At 42.2% G+C, this 27,389-nt stretch overlaps 1 protein-coding gene and 1 non-coding gene across 6 annotated transcripts in view; one reads left to right on the plus strand and one right to left on the minus strand.

Annotated features, from left to right (window-relative positions):
* CACNA2D3 (calcium voltage-gated channel auxiliary subunit alpha2delta 3) overlaps positions 1–27,389 on the minus strand; it is a 945,543-nt gene that overhangs the window by 845,240 nt on the left and 72,914 nt on the right. For all 5 annotated transcript variants that reach the window (XM_072785849.1, XM_072785848.1, XM_072785850.1 and 2 more), the window contains one exon: positions 13,628–13,750. The gene's annotated coding sequence lies outside the window, so the exon portion shown is untranslated. The remainder of the gene's footprint in view (positions 1–13,627; positions 13,751–27,389) is intronic.
* Positions 17,303–17,447, plus strand: LOC140611495 (U4 spliceosomal RNA). Its single transcript, XR_012012648.1, has one exon. It is a non-coding gene; the product is annotated as a U4 spliceosomal RNA (small nuclear RNA).

Consider the following 27,389-nt stretch of genomic DNA (forward strand, 5'->3'; position numbering starts at 1 on the left):
TTGTTGCTCAGCAATAATACCATTGTTTTCAAGAGATGTGATAGAAGGGCACCTCAGTGGCTCAGTGGGTTAAACAGCTTCTTTCAGCTCAGGTTGTGATCTCGGGGTCTGGGACCAAGCACCAAGTTGGGCTTTCCGCTCAGGGGGAGTCTGCTTCTTCCTCTTCTTCTCTGCGATCTCCCTCACTCTCCCTCACTCTCAAATAAATAAATAAATAAATAAATAAATAAATAAATAAATCTTTAAAAAGAGAGAGAGAGAGATGTTAATGGAGTACCTTGTATTATGGTTACTCTTTTTTTTGTATTATAACTGTTTGTAACTTTATGAAATCTTCATAATGGTAATCACTTGCAATAATAGTTGTGAAACATTTAAAAATGACAACCAGCCAACGGGAAATACTTGTAACTCATCTTTCCAACAAAGGACTATTTGCCCTTATACACAAGAAATCTTAAACACTTATTTTTTTAAAAGATTTTATTTATTTATTCATGAAAGACACATAAAGAGAGAGGCAGAGATACAGGCAAAGGGAGAAGCAGGCTCCATGCAGGAGCCCAATGTGGGACTCGATCCTGGGACTCCAGGATCGAGCCCTGGGCCAAAGGCAAATGCTAAACCACTGAGCCACCCAGGTGTCCCACTTATTTTTAAAATACCCTAAGTTACCAAAGTGAAAATAGCCTCTACACTAGGAGTGAAATGTTTTTGTCACAAGTGGATTCCACTCTTGGGTGTAGCCTCTTTTCCTGTTTCTGGTTTTGTTTCCATGTCTAATGGTGTTCTGCAAAAATGGAGGGAGGAATGGGAAAAGATCAGTAACAGAGCGGGAGAAGAAAGTAAAGAAAGAAGATAGATAAGTATCTGTGCTCTGAAAAAGTACTGGGTAAAAGTATGTCAACATATTTATAACAAGGGGTGAAATTATGAGAGATTTTTTCCTTTTTGTGGATTATCTGTGTTTTTTACAATGACTGTATATTACTTTCTGCTCATTTATAGGAAATGCTATCATGCAAATGAGAACTATTTCTGGTGAAACTATTATACTTACAAGTACTTTAAATAATTTCCATGGAGTTCAATTTATGAGTTGAAATTTTATTCCTTCAACAGGCAATGCTTTTATTATTCATTTATCCCCACCCACCCACAGAACATGGATGAATTAAGAAAGCTTCATGAACTTTTACTTATAAATGCTGCATAATTTTATATTCCAAAAGCAGAGAATATCTTTGAAGTCATTTAAATCTATCTAACTTATATTTGGAGTTTTATTCTATAGTTCCATCAAAGATGGTGCTTATATTGGTTTCTTAAAATACATGTAGAAGAAAGAGGAATCCACAGAAAATTTGTTTGTCCTTTAAAAAAAGCCTTTGTATTATATTTCAAACACATATAAAAATAGAAAATTCTTTAGTGGATCTTGTGTAACCATAACCTAGATTTAACAAACATTTTGCCATATTTGCTTCATCTTTTAAAAAAATAAATTAAATGGGGGCACCTGGGTAGCTCAGTGGCTGAGCATCTGCCTTTGACTCAGGTTGTGATCCCGGGGTCCTGGAATAGAGTCCCACATCCGGCTCCCCACGGGGAGCCTGCTTCTCCCTCTGCCTATGTCTCTGCCTCTCTCTCGCATGAATAAATAAATAAAATCTTTAAAATAAGTAAATAAATAAATAATAAAAAATGAATTAAATGTTATGAAATTTCATCCTCCAATACTTCAGCATGCATTTCTTTTTTTTTTTAAGATTTTATTTATTTATTCATGACAGACACAGAGAGAGAGAGAGGCAGAAACACAGGCAGAGGGAGAAGCAGGCTCCATGCAGGAAGCCTGATGTGGGACTCAATCCCAGGACCCCAGGATCATACCCTGGGCCAAAGGCAGGTGCTAAACCACTGAGCCACCCAGGGATCCCCTTCAGCATGCATTTCTAAAAAAATAAGGACATCTTCTTATATAACCACAAAACCATTTTCACACTTAACAAAATTAAATATAATTTCTTAATGTCATCAAACATTTAGACCACATTCATATTTACCTTATATCTCCTCAAAATGTATTTTGCAGTTATTTGTTCAAAGTAGGATCCATATAAGGTCCACCTGATTTAAATTTAATGAATTTCTAAAATCTAGTCATTTTAAAATCTAGAATAGTTCCCATCATCACCACCACTATTTTATTTAAAGTTTTTTTATAACGTATTGACTCAAAGACATTTTTGGTCAGTTGTTCCAAAAGTGTTTTCTGGCAATCTAAACAATGGTTTGAGAAAACCACCAGAGAACTCATTGCAAAAATCATCATCTCTAAGCACAACATCAGAATCATATTTTAACATCTAAATTTTGCAAATCTTGATCTTGGAGATCAAGAAGGTAATTGGGGTGGGGGTGAGAAATGGGGTGGGGGGGAATAATATCTTGAAACTGGCATGTAAGAAGACTGATCCAGATCGGCTCATCTTTTGTTATATAAGACCTGATTTGGGGAAGAGAGCTATCTCAATTTTGGAACCTCCAAACCCGGAAGAGACTCACAATTTCCCTTCTGGCCTGGAGGAACACAAACTTAATGTAGCTTGCAGGAAGCCTGATTTCAGCTGGCTTTAACACCCCCAGAAGGAGTTACAATGTGAAAGAACAGCACTTTTCCTTTTAAGAGTCCTATCTTATCACAGACACCAGGAGTAGGAGAAACCATTTTAAGCTAATGATGTTTACAGCTAACCAGATCTGGTTGAAGCAATCTGCTGGACTTGAGTCTGCAAGTCTCATTTCTTATAAGGTCCATTTATCTTAGAATGCTCAACCACCAAAAGTACCCTGTCTTCACATTTCTCTGAATATTAAGCTAGACAATGAATTCTTCTCCCAGCTGGTTAACTATCTTTAACCCCCCCAGGCTGCTACAGTGTTGTGTGTGTTAACTCAACTGCATTACAAATTCTCTAATATTGAACAACAACAACAAAAGAGACAAATACTAAGCAGAATGAAAGGAATGTTGCTAGAAAGATTTTTACATGATACAACCAAGAAAGTCCTCCATGTACAGAAGGCAGAATTTTTAAATCATCCAATGTACAATAATTGAACATCTGTTGATGGGGTCAGACACCCATCTCTAGACTGGCCTAGAAGAGAGTGTGGCCCTCCTTGCCAGACCTGGGTCACATGCCCACCCCGGAGGTGAGAGGTAAAGTCAACAACATCCAAACCAAAATCTAAGACTGCTGAACAGAGCCTTCTGTTCAGGGAAAATTAGAGAGCAGCCACCAGCAGAAGGGGGAATGGATATTGGGCAGGTAAGAACCAACAGGTAGGCATCTATAGGCCCAAGAGTAAATGAAAGCAGGACTCTACAGACACGGAAAAGGGCTGGTCATTGGTGTATGCGCCCTCTTTCCATTCAAATGGCCCAGGTCCCTAATATTTCATAACTAACTAGTCTTGGCCCTTCTCCCAATGGCATCTCATTCTCTTAGGACTCCATCAGGTCTGTTGGCCTATTGGGCAAGATTCCTAATGTATCTCCTCTCCTAGAGAGACAAACATTATCTCTAGCTAAGTGCATTTTATAAAGTTCTTAATGGAAAGCTGTACTAGAAAGAATGTTTGGGTTCCAATCCCTGGAAACACATCAAGGTACAGCTATCTAGGGTATTGGGTCTAGCATTAGTGGGAGAAACTATTTGTTCTGAATCTGGTTTTTCTAGATCATGGGAGGCAATGTAAGAAGCAGTCATTTAATGTTTTAGAGAAAGAGGAAAAGAAAGCAGGGAGGTGTTTTTAAAGACTTTATTTTGAGGGAGGAGAGAAGTAGGGTGGGCAGGATGGTAAAGGAGGTCAAAAGGTCCAAAATTCCTATTATAAAATAAATAAGTCACATGGATATCTATACAACATGGTGACTATAGATGATAATACAATGTTGCATATTTATAAGTTGCTAAGAGAGTAAATCTTCGGAATTTTTAAAAATATTTTATTTATTTATTTGAGAGATAGAGAGCATGACTGGGGGAAGGGGCAGAGGGAGAGAGAGACTTGTAAGCGGGCTCCATGCCCAGCAGGGAGCCCAACTCGATCCCAGAACCCTGGGATCATGATGTGAGCCAAAGGCAGATGCTTAACCAACTGAGCCACCCAAGTGCCCTACTACAAGAGTAAATCTTAAAAGTTCTTATCACAAGGGAAAAAATGTAACTATGTACAATTATGTGACAGATATATTTTTTAAAAGATTGTATTTATTTATTCATGAGAGACACACAGAGAGAGAGAAAGAGAGAGAGGCAGAGACACAGGCAGAGGGAGAAGGAGGCTCCATGCAGGGAGCCCAGTGTGGGACTCGATCCCGGTTCTCCAGGATCCCGTGCTGGGCTGTTGGCTGTGCTAAACCATTAAGCCACCCAGGCTGCCCCAATTATGTGACAGATATTTTTTTTTATGTGACAGATATTAATGAGATTTACTGTAGCGATCATTTTGCAATACATAGATATTGAATCATGATGTTGTATACCTGAAACTAAAATAATGTTATATGTTGATTATATCTCAAAAAAAAACTCAATAAAAATAAAACAAAAATGTTCCAAAAAGACTTCATTTTTTAAGAACAGTTCTAGGCTTACAACAAAACTGAGAGGAAGGTACAGAGATGTCTCATATACACCCTGCCTGCCCACACGCACGGCCATCTCCATCATGTGGATCCTCCACCAGAGTGGTACATTTTTGGCCAAGAAAGAACCTATAATGACACACCATAATCACCCAAAGTCCATAGTATACCTTAGGGTTCACTTTTTTTTTTTCTATTTCAACTCTTCTTAAAGCTGGAGTACGGTAAACACACAATTTATATCAGTTTCGCATATATAACACAATGATTTAACAATTCTATACATTAAAGAATGCTTACCATAAGTGTTGTTCCCATTTTCCTGGTGTTGGACATTCTACGCGTTTAAGCAAATGAGTAGTGACCTAAATCCATTATTATATCACAGACAGCATTTTCATTGCCCTAAAAAGTCTCTGTGCTCTGACCATTCGACTCCAGCGTCTTCTTTTCCTTGAACCCTCCATGGCAGAGGCAAATCTCTAAACAGACTTGCCATTCTAGTAAAAAGAGATCCCTCCCAGAGCTTTCCTAGCTCAATGAGGTTGTTCGGTTCTGCCTTAAGGGATTTTCCTCTTCTCCTCCCCTTCCGCTAGCAGCTCAGAAGAGGGAAAACTCTGTAAACACGGGTGGGCATACAAGGCAACACCGAGTTTCCTCCAGCTCCCACAGTCACTTATCAGAGCCCTCCAGTGAGGGTGACACGTGTGCTGAAAGATGCATGGCACATGTTAAAGGATAAGAAATAAAAAATAAAAAGGAAAATGAGTAATGTTAGCAAGTGAATTTATGTCTATACAAAATATCTGTAGAAACATGCCTTTCCACTTTGGAGATTCTGCTAATCCATCACCATGACACTAATGTTGCAAGAAGCAGATCCGTCAGGCGGCGGTGACCACTGCTTGTTAATAGACCACTCCATTTTCAGCAATCACACTAACAAAATCAGGACACAGCCCGGTCTTCTCGCAGGAGAAGCAAACTTGAAAATGCTTCATAATTGCTCTCCTACACACCCAGGGGGCTTGCACGCCAGGTAGTCTAGATGTAGAACAGGAGGGGAATGTCAAGGGAACATCCCACAAGTAGATTCTTCCAGAGTCTGGCAAACATCTGGCATGGTGCCTGAACACCTGGTGCCAAGTGTACCTTTGTTTTTCACAAAGCTGTTCTCATTTTGCCTTTTCTGGGCTCTGCTCAAGGCCTGGGTGCGTAGCCTTTGCTTTTCGATTATGTAAGATGCTAAAACACACGATCTGGATCACACGGGCTAGAGCATGATTTTAAAACTGCTTACCAGCAGACACTAAGAAAGTCCTTTTGTTTTTGTTTTTAACTTTCTCATGTATTTGTGACTACACCAGAACGCTCGCTCATTGATGAGTACCTCTCGATGGTGGGAACTGTGCTTGGCATTATGGAAAAACGATATTCATAAATCATGGTCCCTGCTCTCAAATGAGAGGGAAAGGTACAATTGGCCATGTTAAATATCAGAACCTATTAAGCGTGAAACGAAAAGTACAAGCAAGGATCTATAGAAGCATAAAAAAAATGAGCTTCATATAGATCCAGAAAAACTTGAGGGAGGAGATTTTTTGGGACCCTGACTTTGAAGGATAATGAGGAGTTACTACCACATTATCATGATTTTCTTTTATTGCCCTATTTCAAAGGAAATATGTTTGCAATTAAAAAATGTACATAAGCAAAGTCCCCATAATTCTATAACTCAAGTATAACTATCACTGGTAGTACCATTTTTTTTTCTAGGAATATGGATTTCTGCCCATATTTCTGCACACACACACACACACACACACACCATACAAGAAACGTGAAGTGATCATACTTCATGACTTGACCTGCAACCTGCTTAACCTACCATGTATGTATGTGTGTGTGTGCACATACACACCTAATATTACAATAGAGACTCTCTTATATGACATAATCAGAAGTACTAGCTAGTCCATCAGGAAAAAAGAAAAAAATCAGCGCACCTGGGGGGCTCAGTCAGTCAAGCACCTGACTCTTGATCTCAGCTCTGGTCTTGACCTCAGTGTCATGAGATCAGGCACTTCACTGGGCTCTACTACTTAAAAAAAAAAATCCACAAAAAACCAAAACAACAACAAAAACAATCAAAGGGAGGAATCATCAAATATAATAAAAACCAATGCCTGAAATCTTTATTTTAATTTATTTTTTTTTCTTTCTTTATTTTAATTTAAAGTCATGTGCCTTCATTCGCCATTCTTCTGGTGTATTCCTTTGGGTGTGACATCGCTGACGGAGTGCTACACCAGCATTCTTGTATAAGCCATCCTCCCAAAGCATTTGGGACAATTTCTAGTTTTAAACTCTTTACCAGGGACAAAGAATTTAGAGAAACCTTCTAGAACTTTCCAGTTCTTTTCTGGTCTTCCAGTGATCTCACCCACCTAATTCCATAGCATTTTTTAGGGGCTTACCATTTATCTAGTCATTACAAGTCAATCAATTTTATCTTGGTAGAAGAATGGACCCTCTTACATGTTTACTCTTACATCCCATTGACGTAATAGTTAAACACATACCAACATGTACATATAACAACCAGTACAATTACCTGTCGGGAGATTTGGGAGCAAATGACTCACCCAGCGGCAGTAGAAGAGGACAGGAATATTTTCGGGTTGCCAGCAGCAGAAGTGTTCGGCTGCCTGCCTAGGACTTTAGTAAGCAATTCTTACACATGGTATCTATCAAGCCCAGTAAGTTGGTTAAAGTTTATTTCTACTCTGTTTGACAACCCTCTTTCTATGTCACTGGATTCATTTTCTATTATCACTGTAACAAATTACCACAACTCAGCAGCTTAAAGCAACACCCACATTTATCTCGCAGGTTGGTAGATTAGAGTTCAACTCAGTTTTCCCTTTAGGATTTCACAAAGGTCTCACTGAAATCAAGGTGAGATTGGGCAAGCTGGGCTCTTATCCAGAAGTTCTAGAGAAGAATCTGCTTTCACACTCTAGGTTGTTAGTCAAATGCAGATCCTTGCAGTAGTAGGTCTGAGGTCCCCATTTCTTTGCTGGATGTCAACTGGGATTACTTCAGCTCCCAAAAGCTGTCCATATTCCTTGGCATGTGGCCTTCTCCATCTTCAAGCCAGTCTTGTTGTGTCAAATTCCCCTCATGCTTCAAATCCATGACTTCCCCTTCTGCTACCAGGAAAGTCTGCTTTTCAAAGAGCTCATGTGATTAGCTCAGATGCACCTAGATAAACCTATGAAAGCTAATTGCCATATGACAAAGCATAGTCATGGGAGTGATAATTCATCATATCAATAGGTTCTGGGGATTAGAGCACTGGAATCTTGGGAGCCATTTTTCGCATTCCACCTGCCACAATCATTAAAATGGAGACAGAAGGAAAGAACTTTCCAGGCAAATGGAGAATGCAAGCAAAGACACAGGGAAATGACAGAGCACCAAGTGATTATTTGAGGTAAGAGCAACACTGAACCCCCTTTAGTCCCAGCTATGGCCTCCTTCTACTTCTCATGTTCCAGCTAAAAGTGCAGAGATGTGAGAAATTAAATTATGCTAATATATCTAAATAGTATTTGCCTGGGTTGTGTTCCAATTATTAGTTTAAGAAATGATGAGTTAAGAATTGAGAAAACTGTCATCACATTCTTTCCTCAGAGAGCAAGAGTAAAGACTTGGAAATAATATCCATTAGTCTATTGACAAAGAATGATATGATGACATCAAAAGGCACCCACTTTTCAGCCATTCAAGAAGAAAAAAATTTAAATGAGAATTCCCAATGCTAACTAGTAAAACTGATATGGTCAAAAATTGCAGTGCAAATGAATACAAATCATTAAGGATACAAAATTGCACTATTCTAAAAAGGATAAAAATATTCATATCCTTTGACTTTGGGGACTTTATACCAAGGAAATAATCCAAAAGAACTTTTCTAAATTATGCAATAAAAATACACTGTGTAGCAATATTTATATACTGAGATATATTTCATCTAAATATTCATAGTTGAAAAATGATTAGTTCTATTATGGTCTCACCATTCAAAGGAATACTATCCAGATATTAGCATTTTAATCATGAAGAGCAAAATGAAGTACTGAAAAATGTGTATGATACCTTACGTTTATTTTATTTTATTTTTTTAAGATTTATTTATTTATTTATGATAGACAAAGAGAGAGAGAGAGGCAGAGACACTGGAGGAGGGAGAAGCAGGCTCCATGCAGGAGCCTGATGTGGGACTCGATCCTAGGTCTCCAGGATCAGGCCCTAAGCTGCAGGCAGCGCTAAACTGCTGCGCCACCGGGGCTGCCCGATACCTTATGTTTAAAAGTAAAATGCAAAACTGTACCTATCCTTCTATTGCAACTATGTGAAAAATACTGGGCATAACCAAGATTTGGGGGGGAACTTGAAAAATGAAAAAAATTTGAGTAGGATGATGAATGAATTTTTTTCATTGTGATTTATATTAACAGTACTGTAAAGTTTTTGTGCAATAAATAATAACGATAGTAAGCTTTTAAAAAAATCCATATATGAACTCGAAAAGACTCTGACTACCATGAATGTCACTGCACCCTCACTGGTTTTAAAAGGACCAGAGACAATTAATCAAACAAACAAAACACAAATTACAAGTCAGGGCCATTGCAAAATGACCCCCTCACCCCTGAGCTCAATCCTTCGAAATCTCAAACAAAACAGAATCACAAGTACATTTACCCTCTATGACTTTTTTCCTTTTACTTAAAGGAAATAAGCATGTGTCGTATTGAAAATCCTATCCTCTGCCATGTAATGCAATCAGGAATGTGAGGAAGTAAAGAGAATCCATATGATTCACAATTTCTGGAGAGAGAGAAAAAATGTGATTATCTGCAAGATTGTATGACAGTGAAGAGGGAGTCAATCCTCCTTAAGGAGACCCATCATTTAGTTATTAATTAAGAGAAGCTTTCTTTTTCATTGACCATTTGATAATTCTGCTTAAAAACATCTCTCACAAAAATTCACATTCCTAGCCTGAATTGGGCAGATGATGCGTTCGAAGCTGGAAAGTGATTTAAAAAGCAAACAAACCAAAAATCATGCCTTTTAGTCAAAAGTTGAAACAAACTAATCTGTGTCTCCTATTGTATAGATTTCATTTGCAAATACATAGTAACATCTACTTCTTCCATTCTGAGGTGAAATTTGTTTTCATTCTGTTTTGCTGGGAATGGGCTCTTTTTCATCCTGGGACCTGCACTATGGTACCTGAATTTATAAGGAGAGGGCTTCTGGATGGGAGATGGCAGTCCCCATTAAGATCAGCGATTCATCAGAGGGCATTGCCCTGCCTCACCCCTGTTGGTTTCTATTCCCCCCAGTTTTATTCCCATCAAAGAAGCAAACATTGGGAGGAAGTACTTCTAGTACCATATTTAAAATTCCTCCACTAGTCAGCAGCATTCAGGAAAAATTCATGTCTCTTCCAGCTCTAGGGGATCTATTGCAAATCCTTTAAATTGTCGTATTATCCTCTCATTTGCTTCTATTTTAGCAAAGCAAATGATTAAAAATTAAACTTTCATTTAGAAGCATAATTATTTTAAAGAATGTCAAGGCTTCATGTTAAACAAATTTACCTCAGCAAATAGAATGGGGACTTGGAATTCAATTGAAGAGTTAATGAAATAACCATAATTTAGTTAGGTGAATCAACCAACACCATCTTATTTATTTAAACAGATTTCTCATTCAGTTTTCATGTATGGAGTTGTGTTTTTTATTCCTTCAGTAAATGTCTTAGCTTCACAGAGTGAATCAGAGAAACATTTTTTGTTTTGTTTTGTTTTGTTTTTGAAGATTTTATTTATTTATTCATGAGAGACACACAGAGAGAGGCAGAGACACAGGCAGAGGGAGAAGCAGGCTCCATGCAGGGAGCCCGATGTGGGACTCAATTCTGGGCCTCCGAGATCACACCCTGGGCTGAAGGCAGGCGCTCAACTGCTGAGCCACCCAGGCTTCCCACATTTTTTGTTTTCAATAAGGAAGAGTATTTTTATATACGTGGAAATAAAAACTAATGAGATTTTCCTCAAATAGGGTGAGAATTTATAAAATAGGAGAGTAGTGATAATTCTAATCCAAATTTCTAATCCTTAAAAATTTCCCATGGAACACGAAGTTTAGACCTGAGTTATGGAGATAAACTAGTTCAAGTTATGAGTTGAAAAGAATGCCCAGTGCCCGGAGAGCTCTAGATGGAACAAATGAACTAAATGTGATAGGCAGCCTTCTTATGTTGTCTCCAGTGATCTCTGCCTTCTGGTATTCTTACTCTTCCATAATCCCCTCCCCTTGGATATGGGCTGGACCTCAGGACTTGCTTCTAAGGCACAGAATGTGGCAAGAGAAAGGGAATGTCACTTCTGAGACTCACAAAAGACCATAACTTCCATCTTCTTGATACTTCTCTTGTCTTGTCTCTCACTTGCTCTGATAAAGCAAGCTGTTTTGAGCTACTCTATGGAAAGATCTAAATGCAAGGAACTAAGGGTATCCTCCATCCAAAAGCCAATAAAGAAATGAGGCTCAGTCCCATAGTCCACAGGAAACTGAATTCTTCTACCCACTAGGTGAGTGAGTTTGGGAAGTGGGTACTCCTGCCGTGGGACCCTGAGATGACTACAGCCTCAGCCAACTCCTTGACTGGAGCCCTTGACTGGATCTGAGCTGTGCCCAGATTTCTGATTTGCAGAAACTATGACTTGATAAACATTTTTTAAGCCACTAATTTTGGGGGTGATTTGTTACACAGCAATATATGACTAACATGCTAACCAATAAATTCATTCCTGGCAGAGCATCTCTCCCAGGGACACATTCATATTGAAATGTCTTGATTTGTATTGAAATTCCTTGACCCTATCTAGCAGATAACACAGAATTATTTCAGATGATATGGCCTCCATGCTAAAATATATGCTAACCAGTCAATTGTCTAGGCAGTCAGTACCAGGAGCTGGTGGGGAAGGAGGCCATAGTGGAGGTCATGAGAGATACATGAAGAAAGTGCCACCTCTTTGTCTCTTCTACCATAAAATTGTATCCATTTCTCACCAGTCCAATAGGCCTACTAGATTTTACTAGGGGATGGGGAGTTAGAGTTGTGGTAACCTATGTTTAGCATAGGCTGCTAGTCTATTATTAATAACATACAGAAAAAGAATCTATGACTAAGGGGCTAAACTACTTACTTAGAAAAAACATTAACAATAGGGCTATAGCTCTGCCTTGCATCTAGTAGGCATTCAATACACAATAAATGAAAAAAAAAGGTGTTTTTTTTTTTTTTTTTTTTTTTTATAAGCTGTAGGGTGTGGTCTTGGGTGGCCATTCCAAATGGCCAGAGATAGGGAAATCCTATCAGCAATAGACCTTTCATAAGATGATCTTTCTAGAATTTTCCATGTCATGACCCAAGCTGAAGGCAGACTCTTAACCAACTAAGCCACAGGTGCCCCTAATGTATCTCTTAATGTATATCATCTCTACCAAGTACAGGTACTTTGCCTCTGGTGTGGGACCCATACCAAGGGCGACCTTTGAGAAGATTTTGGTGGAAGATGGATGTATCACTAAGTGGATTATCTTTTAGTCCTTCATATTATTCCAAGAACAAGCCTCATTTGGGCATAGCTTTTGACATATCTCTAATAACTTGTTAGAATCTGATTTTCAGAAAGAGACAATAAGGGGCACCTGAATGGCTTAGTTGCTGAAGCCACCAACTCTTGATTTCATCTCAGGGTCATGGGATGGAGCCCCAAGTCAGGCGGTGTTCAGTGGGGAGTCTGCTTGTCCCTCTCCCTCTGCTCCTGTCCCTATTTGCACACACTCTCTCTCTCAAATGAAGAAATAAAAAAGAAAGAAAGAAAGAAAGAAAGAAAGAAAGAAAGAAAGAAAGAAAGAAAGAAAGAAAGAAAGAAAGAAAGGGAAAGGAGCCTTAGGCTGAACAACTGTAGTTAACAGCAGGACCAAATTAGAATTTAACTATATGGTTTTATTCTTAATATAGTCATTTATTTTTATTGTTTATGATAAGGATATAAAATTTCTTTCCATTTTAAAAAAGTGAAAAGCTTTAAATAAATTATTCAACCCTGAGTCTGTCACCCTGGGCTAGCTTTCTCCTCACCTCCCTCAGCCCCTAAACACAATATCTCATTCCCTCTCCCAGGTGGGCCAAAGAAAACTTCTCTCCTCCAACAGAAGGGCCATTGCCTTGGTCCTGGCGCTCCTTGGCCCATGCCAGTCACACTTCTTCCCTACTCCAATCCTCACGGGATGTATTCATAGACTTGGGTCAATGGAATCATCGGAAGGGGAATGAGGTCACCCCTGACCTGCTGGGAGTGAGGGAAGAAAATTTCCCAAGGTAAATGTCTGAGGAATGGTCGCTGGGGAAACCAGGAGTTAGTTCCTGAGCCCTTGCCTCTTCATTCTGACTCCAGAGGGTGATGCACGCACCCGGGATGTGTATGAGGAGGGCTGCGTGAGACACATGCAAGTCACAATGGAGCCTGGCGCACAGAAGGTGCTCAAGGAGAATGTGTTCAGTCAGTCAGAGAACACATGAATAGTCCAAGGCTGGCTGCAGTCGCCTTGCTGCCCTTTCTTTGCACCGTATGGAATGTTAACTGTTCTGCTTCCTTCATTTAATAAAAACAGGCGTAGTACTTCCAAATGACCTAGAACTGCTAGAGAGTTCACACACACACACATCTGTTGCAGGGAACCAGGGACCCAGGATGAGGGGCAGGGGTGGGCCAGGGGTGGGGTGCCGTGGAGGGTGGGTTTGGGGGACTCACTGCTGCCCTCAAGGGTGCTCAGCATCTCCCATCTCTGGACCTGCCAGGCCTGCAGCGGGCTTACCTGGTGGCTGCCTGGCCATGTGTTTGAACGCATTGGCATTTCTCTGGACAGGATGTCGGTGTTCAGGAACCACGTCTTGGGACCCAGGTGGGAGCAGTGGAGAGAGCTGGGTGGCGTCCTGTCCTAGAGGGCATGGGGGAAAAAAAGCCATTAGTAAAGAAATAAAGAAAACAGCAAGCCAATTAGTGGCAGGTTGTTGTGCCAGAGAGCAAGCTGAGCGCCCAGCCTCCAGGGTCTACCCAAAGGGGCATCTGGAGGCAGTATAGGGTCACCCCCCAACCGTACTCCCAAGTCCTGGGGCTCCTGTGGCCTCTGTGGACTTGCAGCCACGGGCATGGACACCCTGACTCCTGGGCCATAGAAACACGCTTCTCCTCTGAGCTGCCAGGCACCAGCGGGCAGAGAGCTGGTGATCTATCTGACTTAAAAATGTTTTTGTTGTTTAAAGTAATGGCTGGTCAGCCTGATGCACGACTTGCCCCCCTTTTGCTTTCAATGTTTGTCTCATTGTAGTCTCCTTTATGCCTGCCCTCAATGCTCTCTTAAGTGCATTTAGTTGGAGGAAAAATTGACCCACAGAAGTCTTTGCATTGTTCTCAAGACAGTATTTGAACTTCCTAATGGCCCTAGGAATCCTCTGAGGGCTCTGCTCCCAATAAACCAAACCTGGAAAGTGGAAGAAAACAGTTTTCTAACCCTGCTGACTCTCTTTAAAATTGAGACTCAACTGGAAGGCTCAACTTGGACTTTTTTGGTGACTCACTGCATAAGCCTCCAGACTAGGGACCTGTGGCCCTCAACACCTGGGAGCTGAGGGAACAAAGAGGCATACCAGTTTCCCTGGGAGCATTTACTGGGGCCAGGTCCCCCTGGGTGTTCTACAGAGTACATTTGTGCCTGGAGGTATTACTAAACCCATTTTGCAGAGAGGAAAGTGAAGCCCAGGGGAAGAGTGACTTGCCCAGAGTCCCCTCTGTTGTAAGCTATACAGCTAGGTCTGGAATCCTGGTCTGTGGGTCTTCAAAACCTCTCCTCGTGCCCCATGAGATTCTCCACTGGTTTATCAGCAATTTTAGCTACTGCTTGATTTAAAGAGTCACTCTTATTTCCTGTCAGTGCCTGGGTTAACCATTCACCCTTTGTAGGCCATTTGCAGGCAGTTGCAGTTTCTGGAAGGCCATGTGAAAGAAGGCTGTATTTCATTCTGTTGATTCTCTGTGGTAGAGACTATGGCACTGGTTAATTTTCCCTCAGGCTAGTAAATCAAGGTGCCACCTGGCACTGTACATAGAAATCATGTGCCCATACTGATGTCAACACCCCAGAAAGTTTAGCATCATGAAAGCCTATTTCCTTGCTTACATTTTCTGGTGCAGATTTTTCTCTTTTTTGGTGTACTTGGGCTTAAAGCCCTCATAAAGCATTGTAATCTAAAGTCACAATGACAATGTGTATTTTCTTCTCAAATGTGAGAAATGAGAAAAGCCATAATCATAGATTAATACTACAGGGTTTAAAATGGAGTGTCTGTCCAAGTCTGAGATTTAGAGCAACATCTTCACCACTTCTCCAGTTTTCCCCTTGAAGAAAATTTTCCATTCTCTTAAGACTTGCTTATTATGTCAGAAGAAAATTTGCTTATTTCTTTAGCTGCATTTCTCCTTCATTAGCCTGAATGATGTGGGTAAAAACTAGATATACTAATAAAGAAATACCTAGATGTCATTGAAGCAGGAAAAAAAGGACTGATAATCTAGGGTTAAAAATGAAATTCAATTAAGACTTATAACTCCTAAGATATAGGCAATAAACTTTTAGGGGCACCTGGATTGCTCAGTTGGTGAAGAGCCTACCTTCTGCTGAGGTCAGGGTCCCAGGGTCCTGGGATCAAGCCCTGTGTTGGGCTCCCTGCACAGCAGAGAGTGCTTCTCCCTCTCCCTCTCCTTCTGCTACTCCCCCTGCTTGTTTTCTCTCTCTTTCTCTCTCTCTCAAATAAATAAATAAAATCTTTTTTTAAAAAAGGAATAAACTTTTTGCTTTCCCATGGTTATCAAATCTCTATTATAAGCCAAGCCCAGGGCAATGTGCTAAAGAAAAAAATAGACTCTGTACCAGACTTCATGGATCCACACAGAGCAGTGGGGAAGACAGACCTGAGGCCCATAGTTACTAATTATGAATTAAACAATACAAGGAAATATGGGAATCAAACCCAATCTGGGATCAGGGAAGCTTACCCAGGGAAGGGAGAGTCTCCAGTGAGTTGAAAAGGAGATAGCCAGGCAAAGAGCAGTCTAGGTGATGGAGAGATACAGCCTAGCAGGATGGAAGAACTAGGAAGATTCCAGAATAACTGAAGGGGAAAGATAGGGAAGCAACAGGTATGGTTGGAGAGGTCCCAGCCTAGCAATGGATATGACTTTTGCCACAGGAACCTACCCCAATGGTGTAGAGCCAAAAGGGTAAGCTCTGTGAGAACAGGGAACAAGCTTGCCACATGTGGTAGACTTGCTAGCTCAGTGTGAAAAATAGTAGGTTCTAGTAAAACAGCATCTATTTCTACACTATTGTCATAAATCCTCATGCATGATAATCTCACTTTTTTCTTCTTTCCTTCCACCCTTGAAACTAAATGTTGTTCCTGTTTTTCCCATTTTTCTGTTTCTCACTTAAAGGTCATGGATTCATGAGGTTTCTCTCAACTTCCCATATTCTTCCCTCTTCTTTCTTCCCATTTGGTCATGTAATGTATTTAACAATTCCTTACAGTGCCAAGCAGGAGGAGGAAGTCATCCAGGTAAATTACTAAGGCAAAAAAACAAGAAAGACACTCTTGCCTCTTAAACAAATACCATTCCCTTTAGACTGGCTCAAATCTGGGCAAGGCTGGTGGCTTTTACACAACCAACTGGCAAAACAAGGAGGACTTTCTAGTCTGTGTTTTAAAAGACAGGTAATTTATCCCCAAAGGGGATGTTCTAATTCATCATTAAGTTCCCCTCCATTGATTATGATGCCAAAGCTTGAGGTGGCACATAGAAAATGTTGTATGTATGCCCCGAATGCCAAATTGGTCCCTCTGGGACTAGAAAAGCATTTGGAAACCATGTTCAAGGCTGATGTACACACATTTTTGAGTCATCAAAGCTCATCTCTCTATTGTGGCAGAAATCACCAATAGCTTTGGCTTCTCAGAGAAATTGGCACCGGGTACTCTCCAGACACTTGTGCATATGTTGCATTTTATTTTGTTTTGTTTTCAAGTGCTTTGGAGTCCAGGAGACCTTCCTAAAAACCTACATAATAAGCAACTTGTCTGAAGGCTTATATGAATTTATTTATGTTAATTCCTCAGCCTTCTGGAACAGTCACCCTTCGTTTTAATAGCCAACCAAGACAACCTACGTTATTGTTCCATTGCTGGTGACTGGTCCAAAGGCCTCCCTGAGAGTTCAAGGGCACAGATTCTTGTACCCTTTTGCTCCGAGTTCCTGCTCAGAACTCATGCCTCCAGCCCCTTCTTCTCAAGCAGGAACAAAGCCACCTCACTTGTGGCCCAGGTGCCACCAATCAAGGCCCTGGGTATAACAGACCTGTCTCAAATCTGGAATCAACAGAAGGTAATTACAGCACAGGATGGAGGTGGGGGAGAAACATCGACTGAACGCTGGGCAGAGCTTTGCGCCGTGGCAGTATCGTAGCCAATGGGATTTATCTGAGGCGTGATTATTGCTAATTAAAAACTGAACGCTGGTCAGGGACAGTTACTGAAAATCCATCAACAAGACCCTGACCAAGACTCTTTTACTGATTATCATCTGTTTGGGCCGTTGGGTTACTAGTCATTTTTCTCTCATCTCCAAAAGCTTTTCCCTCTCTTTTTCTCCACATGAATTCCACTATTAAACCATCATTCAAAAAGCAACTATAGACATTTCGTGTTATCAAAAAGCAATTATTTCTTCCTAGTCGCACATTTACTAGAAACTCTTCAAGAAGAGAAGGCTACTTTTGGGACCCCCTGGGTGGCTCAGCGGTTAAGCATCTGTCTTTGGCTCAGGGTGTGATCCTGGAGTCCCAGGATCGAGTCCCACATCGGGCTCCCTGCATGGAGCCTGTTTCTCTCTCTGCCATGTCTCTGCCTCGTGTGTGTGTGTGTGTGTGTGTGTGTGTGTGTGTCTCATGAATAAATAAATAAAATCTTAAAAAAAGAAAAGAAGAGGAAGCTGCTTTTAAAAGTCAACATCTACAAGTTCTGTTACAAAAATTCAATAGCTCCCCTATACCTCAGTCTTCCTGCTCCTCCAGCATCTCTCACCTCTCAAGAGTGAGATTTCTAACATAGAGAAATAACCCCAAAAGGCCATTTTTTTGTGAGAACTTTCTAGATACCAGGCACTTAACAAGCCTTGTTTCCTTTCACCTTTATAATGGCTCTCTATGATTAGCATCATTCTTTCCATTTTACAGATGGTGATTATAACAGAGCTAAGATCTACTGAGTGCATACTATGCATGAAGGTCTATGCTAAATACATTGCATGGGTCACCTTGCTGAATCCTTCACAACTCTGCAAAGTTGAGATCACTACCATCACCATTTCACAAATGAGGAGACTGAGGTTCAAAGAGGAGAAATGATGAGTGTTAGTAACTCTATCCAAAAAAAAAGAATGGAGCCCAGGTCCCCATAGCTCCAAATACTGGGATTTTTCCCTATACCATAGGGCTTTAGTATGACCGAGCTTCAGGAACTTGGGGAACATTTTTCTAAAAGAACATGGGCAGGGTGCCTAGGTCACTCAGTGGGTTGAATGTCTGACATTGGCTCAGATGGTGATCTCAGGGTCCGGGGATCAGCAGGTGTAAGGTTGCATCGCTCAGTGGGGAGTCTACTTCCCCCCTCCCTCTCTCTCTCTCTCTCTGCCCCTCCCTCAACTCATGCTCTCTCTCTCAAATAAATAAATAAAATCTTTAAAAAATAAATAAATAAAAGAACACAGACAACGATGATCTTCCCGAACCAACTCTGAGTTAGCTCATGGTATGCTTCAAAGCAGGCCTTCAGTAATTAGTTGTCAAATGATCAAGGGATAGTGGTTCTGGATTCAGTCTGCAGACTCCCAGGAGCACACCTCTTGGTTAAGGCGGCTTGATCACACTGGGTCTGTTCATAGCTATCATTTGGCGTCCCCTGAGATGGGTCAGTTAACAGAGTGCCCATCAATTAAGAAGAAGCCTCCTTGCTGAGAGTGTAGCATTAAATTTTCATGGGGAGAAAGAGGGAAAAATAGTAATTGGGGCAAGAATTACCGAGGCTTTGTTCTAATAAAACTCATGCTGTAATCATGCCTGATCTGCTTAGATCTCTTTAAAGCAGGTTGGACCCTGGCGTGATGAAAGACCCTGCTGTCGCTGTGTCACTTGAAAACTCCCAGTTTTTTCCCATCAGCTACCAGGACCTGCACGTTTATTCTTCTCTGTTTCCACACTGTGTCAGGAACTTGGCACCCTAAGCTCTCAGAAGAGTGTCATGGTACTAATGAAAGAAGGAGGTAATTCTCCTGGAAACTAAGACTGGAAAGATGAAGTTCCTGGCCTCTTCAAACCTAGGAGCTGGGTTCCTATAGGGAGCACCTGTTCTTCTCATCAGACCCATGTCTAGGAGAAATGTTTTCTTGTCAGGGAGCTTTATGGGAAGGGACAGGAGGAACCAGCATGACCCTCTGCCACACTATTGGCAAGGCCACACCTTCTTGCCCTTCAGATCCACAAAAGAGAAGGAAAAATAGTAACAGCAAGTATTGGGGAGAATATAGAGGAGTAGGCCCTTTTGAGAGTAAATACCAGAAGTCAGACTTGCAGTGTGTGTCACAGAGCTTTAAAAGCATGCATTTCGTTTGACCCAGAACTTCCACTTCTAGGAATTTATCCAAAGGAAATGATTTAAAATGTACAGTATTTTAGCTATGAGGATATTCATTCACTTGCTGTTTTTATAATAGTGTACAACGAGAATCAACCTAAATGTCCGACAGCAGAAAATTGGTTCAATTAGTTTTGGTTCATCCCTGTAATGGAATACTCAGTGGCCATTAAAACAATAATGTACAGCTCTGTTTGTTGACAAGGAAAGATATGACACAACAGGAAAGTGAATTAAATCAGTACAGTTCCATCTGTGTGTGTGTGTTAGTAGTGGTTATTTCTTAGTGACAGGACTACAACTCTGTTTCTTCTTTATATTTTTATGTACTCCAAGAAAATTTTGTGGGCACAGAAAAATTATAATCAAGAAAAGAGTCAATACTGACATTTGTTTCTTTAAAAAAGACTATGTGTCAAGAAACCCAAGGACAAAGACTAATCCTAGGAGGTTCCCATACAATCTGAAGATAGAAACCAGTTGGCTGTTGAACATGCAGGTAGAACTGAGTTCACTCCTCTACTCTTTAAACAGTAAAGCACCCCCTCTTTCACCAGAGCATTGAGTCAATACAAACCACGGGCAGGGGTCTGTGACTTCCAACTTTTCTGCCTTGAAGCTGACTCAAGGGTTCAGCTGTCCTATCTCTTAGTGTTACACCCTCCACAAATTCATTCATCCTTTGAAGATTTACTGAGCACTCATCCTGTGCCAGGTACTGAGCTGAACATCTAGATTCAGAACAGGAAAAAATGGTCCTGTGATTAGAAGAGAAGCCTTCCCTTGGTGTGAGTGTTCCCCCACTGGATCCTCTAGCATATGATCTACATCTCTTGGGGCATCTTCCCTTCCCACCTTGTTTTACCCTTGTCTTCTGCTTCAAATCCTCTTTCAATCAGACCATCTGTCCCTTAAGAGCTGCTCCTGAATCTCCTACAGCACGTAGGAGAGTGAATGGCACATAGCAGAAGCTCAATAAATATTTATGGAATGAATGAGTAGATGTAATTGCTACCAGAAAAGCATATTTCCTTTATTCAGATTTATGTGAGTCTGATGTCTGATATCCTGGGTCAGTTGGAATTCTTTTCAGATGTAAGTGACAAAAAAAAAAAAAAAGCAATCCAAACCATATTAAGCACAAAGGGAGATTATTGTCTCCCATAACTATGAAGTTTATAAGCCTAGTTTCAACTGGTCCAAAGCTCAAACATGCAGGACTTGGTCTTCCTCTATCTCTCAGCCATGTCTTCTCCACGTTGACTCCATTCTCAGATAAGCTCTTCCCTTATGAAACCAAGTTGCCTCCCAACAGCTCCAAGCTCTTACAGATCCAAATCTCAGGGGAAAAAAGGAAAAGTACATCCTTTTTGAAATCCAAGCAAAAGTCTCCAGATGGGGTGATGGGACCTGGCTGGTTGGCTTGGATCTTGTGTCCATCCTGAACCAATCACTGAGCTGGGGCATATCATGTCCTGACTGGCAGGGCTGGGTCACTATGTCTTCAGCAGAGTGAGGGAAGGAGGGCCAGCTCCCCCAGACACTATCAGTGTGCCCTTACTGAAAGGATGGGTGGATTTGGGGAATAAAACAAATAATGTCTATTAACCTTCTCTTCCTGGCAGAAAGCACATCTTGCTTGTTTCTCTAGCCCAAACTTACCCAATCTCCTTTTAAGCATCAACATCTTTATTTCCTCTCCCTCCCTAAGTGCACAACAAGTAGCTAAATCCATTTGAGGAAAATTTAACTGTTTCAAACTAAATCTCCCTGCTCCAACCAAGTGCTGCCCATGGAGTTGGGTTTGCATGCCTGAGAATAGCCATTCCCCCCAATACCAGCTGTAGATGGGGATCATCTGGGATGAGGAGGACTTTTTTTAAGATTTATTTATTTATTTATTTTGAGAGGGTGAGCAGGGAGGAGGAGCAGAGGGAGAGGGAGAGAATCTCAAGTAGGCTCCCCACTGAGTGCAGAGCCCATGTAGGGTTCGATGACCCTGAGATCAAGACCTGAGTGGAAATCAAGGGTTGGTCGCTTAACTGACTGAGCCACCCGGGTGCCCCAAGGAGAGTTGTTAAAAGCCTTGGGATGCCTGGGTGGCTCAGAGGTTTAGCGCCTGCCTTCAGCCCAGGGCGTGATCCTGGAGTCCCGGGATCAAGTCCTGCATTGGGCTCCCTGCATGGAGCTTGTTTCTCCCTCTGCCTGTGTCTCTGCCTCTTTCTCTCTCTGTGTCTCTCATGAATAAATAAATAAAATCTTAAAAAAAAAAAAAAAAGATAAAAGCAAATGCCTCTGTGTGCTCTCTCCCATTCTGGTTTGGGTGGACTCTTCATGTCTCACAGACACCACGTCGGCTGTGAAATGTAGAACAGTGAAGGAGAGACAGCCTCAGTTTTCAGCATCAGACAGTGCTGAGACCAGGACCCTGCCCTGCCACTTACTAACCCAAGGACAATAGACAAATCAACCCATCTCTCTGAGCCTCACTTTCCTCATCTGTAAAACGGGAATGACAAGTTTGCAGGGATGCTGTGAGGATGAAACAAGATAAGAGAGACAAAAATTGTGGCACTGGTAAATGCTTAGAAATGCTTAGATGTGGGTTCCAAACAAGACTGCCAAGGGGCATCTGTCACTCATCCATGCAGGAACGAAAATTGCTTTGTTCTGGACTAGTTTTACACATGCCTGCCACCCATTCCATGCTTCACCAAGGAAGTCAGGATGCTTAATTTAAGAAATCCCTATTAATATTATCATAATGTGAAAGGATATGTATTAAAAAAAAAAGTGTGAACCATGCTTGGACAGCATGAAGTACAAAAGAGACATGCATATGCAAATTAACATTATAAAAAAGGTACTCCAAAGACACTTACTGAATAATGAATGTGAATAATGGCAAGAACGCTGGTTACCCACACACCAAAACCTGTCTTGGAAACTTCAAACGTTTGTTTTATATATTGTTGACATTGTATGAAAGGAAAGGTCACAGGTAAAATGTAAAGAGACTTTACTATTTGACTGTGTTGCAAGAACAGCCTCCCTCTAGCATCAGAATATCTAGAAGGGTTTAAATGTCACTAACAGTCTCAAAATTATTGCAGTGGATTTGCAGAAAAAGGGATGTAAAGGGCTTTTTTCATTAAAAATGTTCTTTGATTTTCACTTGTAGCTTTGGTGGTATTATTGGCAAGGGAGCGATAGCAGGGGACTGATTCCTAGATGGTGGCAGGGCGGGGGTTTGGAGAGAATGGGGGACAAAGCTGGAAAGGCATTTGGGGCAGTTTCCACATGAAAGAAGTTTCTGCTCAAAGAAAAAGTGTGGAACAGCTGGCCAAGCTCACATGTAGCCGGTTCATTAATTTCTGCAAAGAAAGGACATTGAGAAGAATACTTTGGAGCACTCGTCCCTGTAAGGAAACCAGCCTAAAAACTCTGCTGGCCACCACAGCATGGCTACAATGCGCACCTGCTTGCCAGTCACACTGATGAGTATTTGTGCAGGTCCCAGAGTTACAGCAGGGGAGGAGGCAGGGCCCGCAAGGAACTCAAGGCCTAGGGGTTGTGAGGATAAGCCCCATGCCTCCCAATCGGGCCTCCACTCAGTGTGGCCAGCACACCAACGCAAGCCCGTGCCAGAGAGGCCCTGGGGACTCCTGGTCTACTTTGTCTTGAGGTCTCTGCTGCAACACAGAGGTCTAAAAGGTGGCCACTCTACCCTCCTTCCCTCTCTCTGTCCTTCTCGCTGGATCAGGCTGGCTTGGCTCATGGTCTGAAGGCTCCCCAGGCTCCCCATCTCCCTTCCCATTTTCTCCCACAAATGTTTCCCCTAATGAAATCCCTGCATGTTTAATCTCATCTTGGCATCTATTTCTGGGAAAATTCACACTAACACACGGCCCCACAGTCAAGACATACTAGAGAAACTGGAGAGGAGAACACAGGCATTAGGAAAGCTTTCGGTGTGCCAAGCGCTGTTGAGCGCTCTACATAGATGCACATGGTCAATGTTTCCCATATTCTCCTAGGTAGCTACTGCTCTCATTTCGGTTTAAGGCCAAGGAACTTTGCTCCAAGGTTTGCACCTAGGCCACCTGTGTTCAGGACCCACGTGGTTAGCTAGAGCAACCATCGAGAAGCACTTCAGTGGGACAAGTGCTGGTTTTCCTTGGCCAGCAAATCATCCCCTTCATCAGGTAACAGAACTTCTTTTTTTGAGAGAACACACTTAACATGAAGCTAACAGAATGTCCCACCATGAGCACCTGGCCCAAGCAGGGCCAATCAACTTCTCTCCCCTGGATCAGGATTTTTCTGCCAGGATTTTCCACTGTCATTACTAAGTTCATCATATACGAGGCTTGAGCTGCCAGCAGCCATCATGGAAAAGCCCATCCTAGGGCCATAAAGAGAGACAGCTGGAATAGCACCACTTGATCCAACCATGGCTTAAGTTGGACACCCTGGGAGGAATCTGAGGTTTTCAATTACAGGCATCACTCAATTCCCTTTCTGCTTATGCTAATTTGAGTTAGGTTTCATCTCTTACAACCAACAGAGACCAGAATAAGAAAGGTGCTCTTCCTTTGAGTAAAGATTTTAAAGGATGTGGGAATCTGCATCAGTCTGCTAGTGCTGCCCTTACAAAGTATTATGAACATAAGGTGTAGTACTACACACCAACGCACTATAAAGTACTTTTTTTTTTAAAGATTTATTTATTTATTCGTGATAGACACACAGAGAGAGCGGGAGGCAGAGACACAGGCAGAGGGAGAAGCAAGCTCCATGCCGGGAGCCCAACGTGGGACTCGATCCTGGGACTCCAGGATCGCTCCCTGGGCCAAAGGCAGGTGCCAAACCACTGAGCCACCCAGGGATCCCCTATAAAGTACTTAATAAACATCCATTATCTCACAGTTCTGGAGTCTAGAAGGCCAAGACCCAGGCATCGATAGGGTTGGTCCCTTCTGAAGATTGTGAGGGAAGAGTTGGCCATCTTCACCCTATCTTTTCGCATGGTGTCCCCTATGCACGCAGCAAATTTCCCTTCTTATAAAGACATCGGTCATATTGGATTAGGACCTCATTTTGACTTTTTCCCTCTGTAAAGATGCTATCTCCAAAGAAGGCCACTTTCTAAGGTATTGGGATTGAGGACTAACTACTACGTATCTTTTTTTCAGTGGGAAGGTATAATGTGAGGAACACAGTTCAACCCATAACAGGGTTTGGCATCTGTAGCCTAGAAGAGAGGGACAGAGGAATATAAACAGGATGAATAAAAGTGAAGAATTGATCTTCATCCCCAGTGAGGATAGGCTAAGAGAAAAGGGGAAGATTTCAGTTAGTAGCTCAGAGTGACTCCCCTTTTAGGAGGGCTGAGAAACAAAGGAAAGTATTCACAAAAGAGATGGCACCCCCGTCTCTAAAGACCCTTAAATAGGATCCATTGTGTAAAAGCCGATCCAGCCTTGTACATAATGGAGATGCTCTATAAATACTGGTCAAGTAGATTTGATTTTCATTCCGTTCAAATGTGCCGAAGTAAACATCACGTGACTTTGTTTTGCTCAATCAAATGAAATCTAACTCCAACTTCCCTCTGACAAAGATGGTGAGAAATATGGTAAATTCAATCTCAGCTATCCTGAAAGCTTCCTCTCAGGATCCCTCTCCCTCCACTGAGCCATTTGAAGGTTCTGGTCATATCTAGTCATATCTGGTCTGCAACATTTGGCGAGGGCCTTCTAGCCTTTGGTCACCACGGATCACTGCTGCTACTCAGAACCAAGCCAGCATGGTGCATGGAAGGTAGAGGCTCATCTGCTCCTCTGTCTAGTATGGGTATAGGAATCTTGGTTGAGGAGGGGAGTCACAGTGCCTGAGAGGGGTCCAGCCTTCTAGGACCACCATGCAGTCCCAGCCCTCTGCAGCTCTGTCATCTCCATGTGTCCTTCAGAGAGCTGGACCCACGCCCCCACCGATACATTGGGGGGAATAGTGAGGCTATTCGTGAGACAGGAGGGTGAGCTTCCTAGCTGCCTTGGCAGGGTGGAGGAAGGTGGTACTTACATGGCCTACAAACAACCCTGAAGCCAGAAGCCAAGCCAAAACTACTGGTTTTGGGCTTTCTGGACTGCCCTGTGCAGTGGATACTGTGGTGTTTCCACCTCTCTATCCTCTTGTTGATGGTGCCCCAATTTCCCTGTGGTGGACACGCCTCTCTCCCATTGCAGCCCATGTGTTCTGCATAGAGTTCGATTAACCTCTGATGAAATTCTGCTGGCTGGGATAATTGGTTCAGCAATGGGCTTGGGATCTAATCAAGTCAAAGAGATATGGGATTTCCATGGCGGCTGACAGAGAAGTGGCCTCTCATTCCTCACTGGACTTTTGAACCTGCCAAGGTACAGACCTAGAGCCCTGGGAAGTCATTCTCTCTGAGAAGGAAGCCAATAAGGAGAACAGAACTGAGAAATGGTAACACTGTTTGAATCCCTGGATCCAATTGAGCCTAAAACCCACATGTCCCTGGATTTCTTAGTTACCTCAAAGAGATTGTGGTGGGTTTTGCTGTAATTTGCAATGGAAAGCTTTTCAACTACTCAAACCTTCCCTCCCATACTTAGTCCATGCCTCCTAACTTTCCTGCCAGATCTCTCATTCCCGCCAAATAAAAAGATCTCAGAGCTCCCCTGTCTTCCTAAATCCTACATCCATGCCTGCAGATAACTAGAGTTAGGACAAGCTAGCAGCACCTCGGGAACCTGCCTGTGACCACCTTCCAGAAACTGGTGACCCCAGGGACTTCAGCCATCCTGCTGAGGAGGCTCAGACTCCACAATGAGCCCTGAGGTTCCTGCCAAGACCAGTTGCAGAGGTTCCCCTGATGAGGACTGTTCCCCCCCTCCCCCCCGGAAATCCCCGCAATACTGCCTACGAGGAAGGCAGATATAAGGCTAGAAGAGCAGGCTATATGCAGAATCTCAGTCATGGGCTTTTCACTAATGAGGACAGGCAAATTTACATGGCTACAACCACGTGCCAGGCACTGGGCTGAGCCTTCTTCACATACACCCAGTGATGTCGGTGCTATTGCTACCCCATATTACAGGGACCTTGCTCATCCTTTTTCCAATCCGTGACAACTTTGCTTATGTTGCATTATTTTTTTTAACTTAAAAAAATAGGTAATATAAACATAATCTAAAAAATGCAACCAGTACAAAAGAATCTAGTGTGAAATGTCCTTCCCCCATCCCTGCCCCTGGCCCCACTATTTAGTAAGTGCTGACAAGGCACCCAGCCCACTGCTAAGCCTTTTACATTCTGTTTTTAATCCACATAACAACTGTATGTGGCGAGTATTATTATTCTTGTCCCTGACTGAGATGATGAAGTTGAGCCTGACAGAGATGGTGAGGACAAAGCTGGGATGTGAACCTCATTGCTGGCCTCCAAGCCCATCCCCTCTGCACACTGAGCCCCCTCCTTCTAGGTCCAGGACTTTTCTGCTGCAGACTCTGTTTGCAAAACGTACTCCCAAGCCTCAAGGTCACTTGGATTCTGTGGGTTTACTTCAGAAATAAAAGCAAATTATTGCTTCCCACTGCATCTGAAAGATCTTTGCACAACTCTTGCCATTCCCCACTCCTCACTCTAAGCTGTGTCTGTGCCCTTCCTTGGCCCTCATCAGCCAGCTCAGGGGTGACTGGACACACAGCAGCATTGTGGGGCTTCCCTGTTCATTGCTCAGGGGAACATATTGGTCTGCAGTGATAACCAGGATCTTATGTCAAGGCTGCTGGGCTCTTTGCTAATCCC

Source organism: Canis lupus, chromosome 19, assembly GCF_048164855.1.
Source record: "Canis lupus baileyi chromosome 19, mCanLup2.hap1, whole genome shotgun sequence".
NCBI lineage: Eukaryota > Metazoa > Chordata > Mammalia > Carnivora > Canidae > Canis > Canis lupus.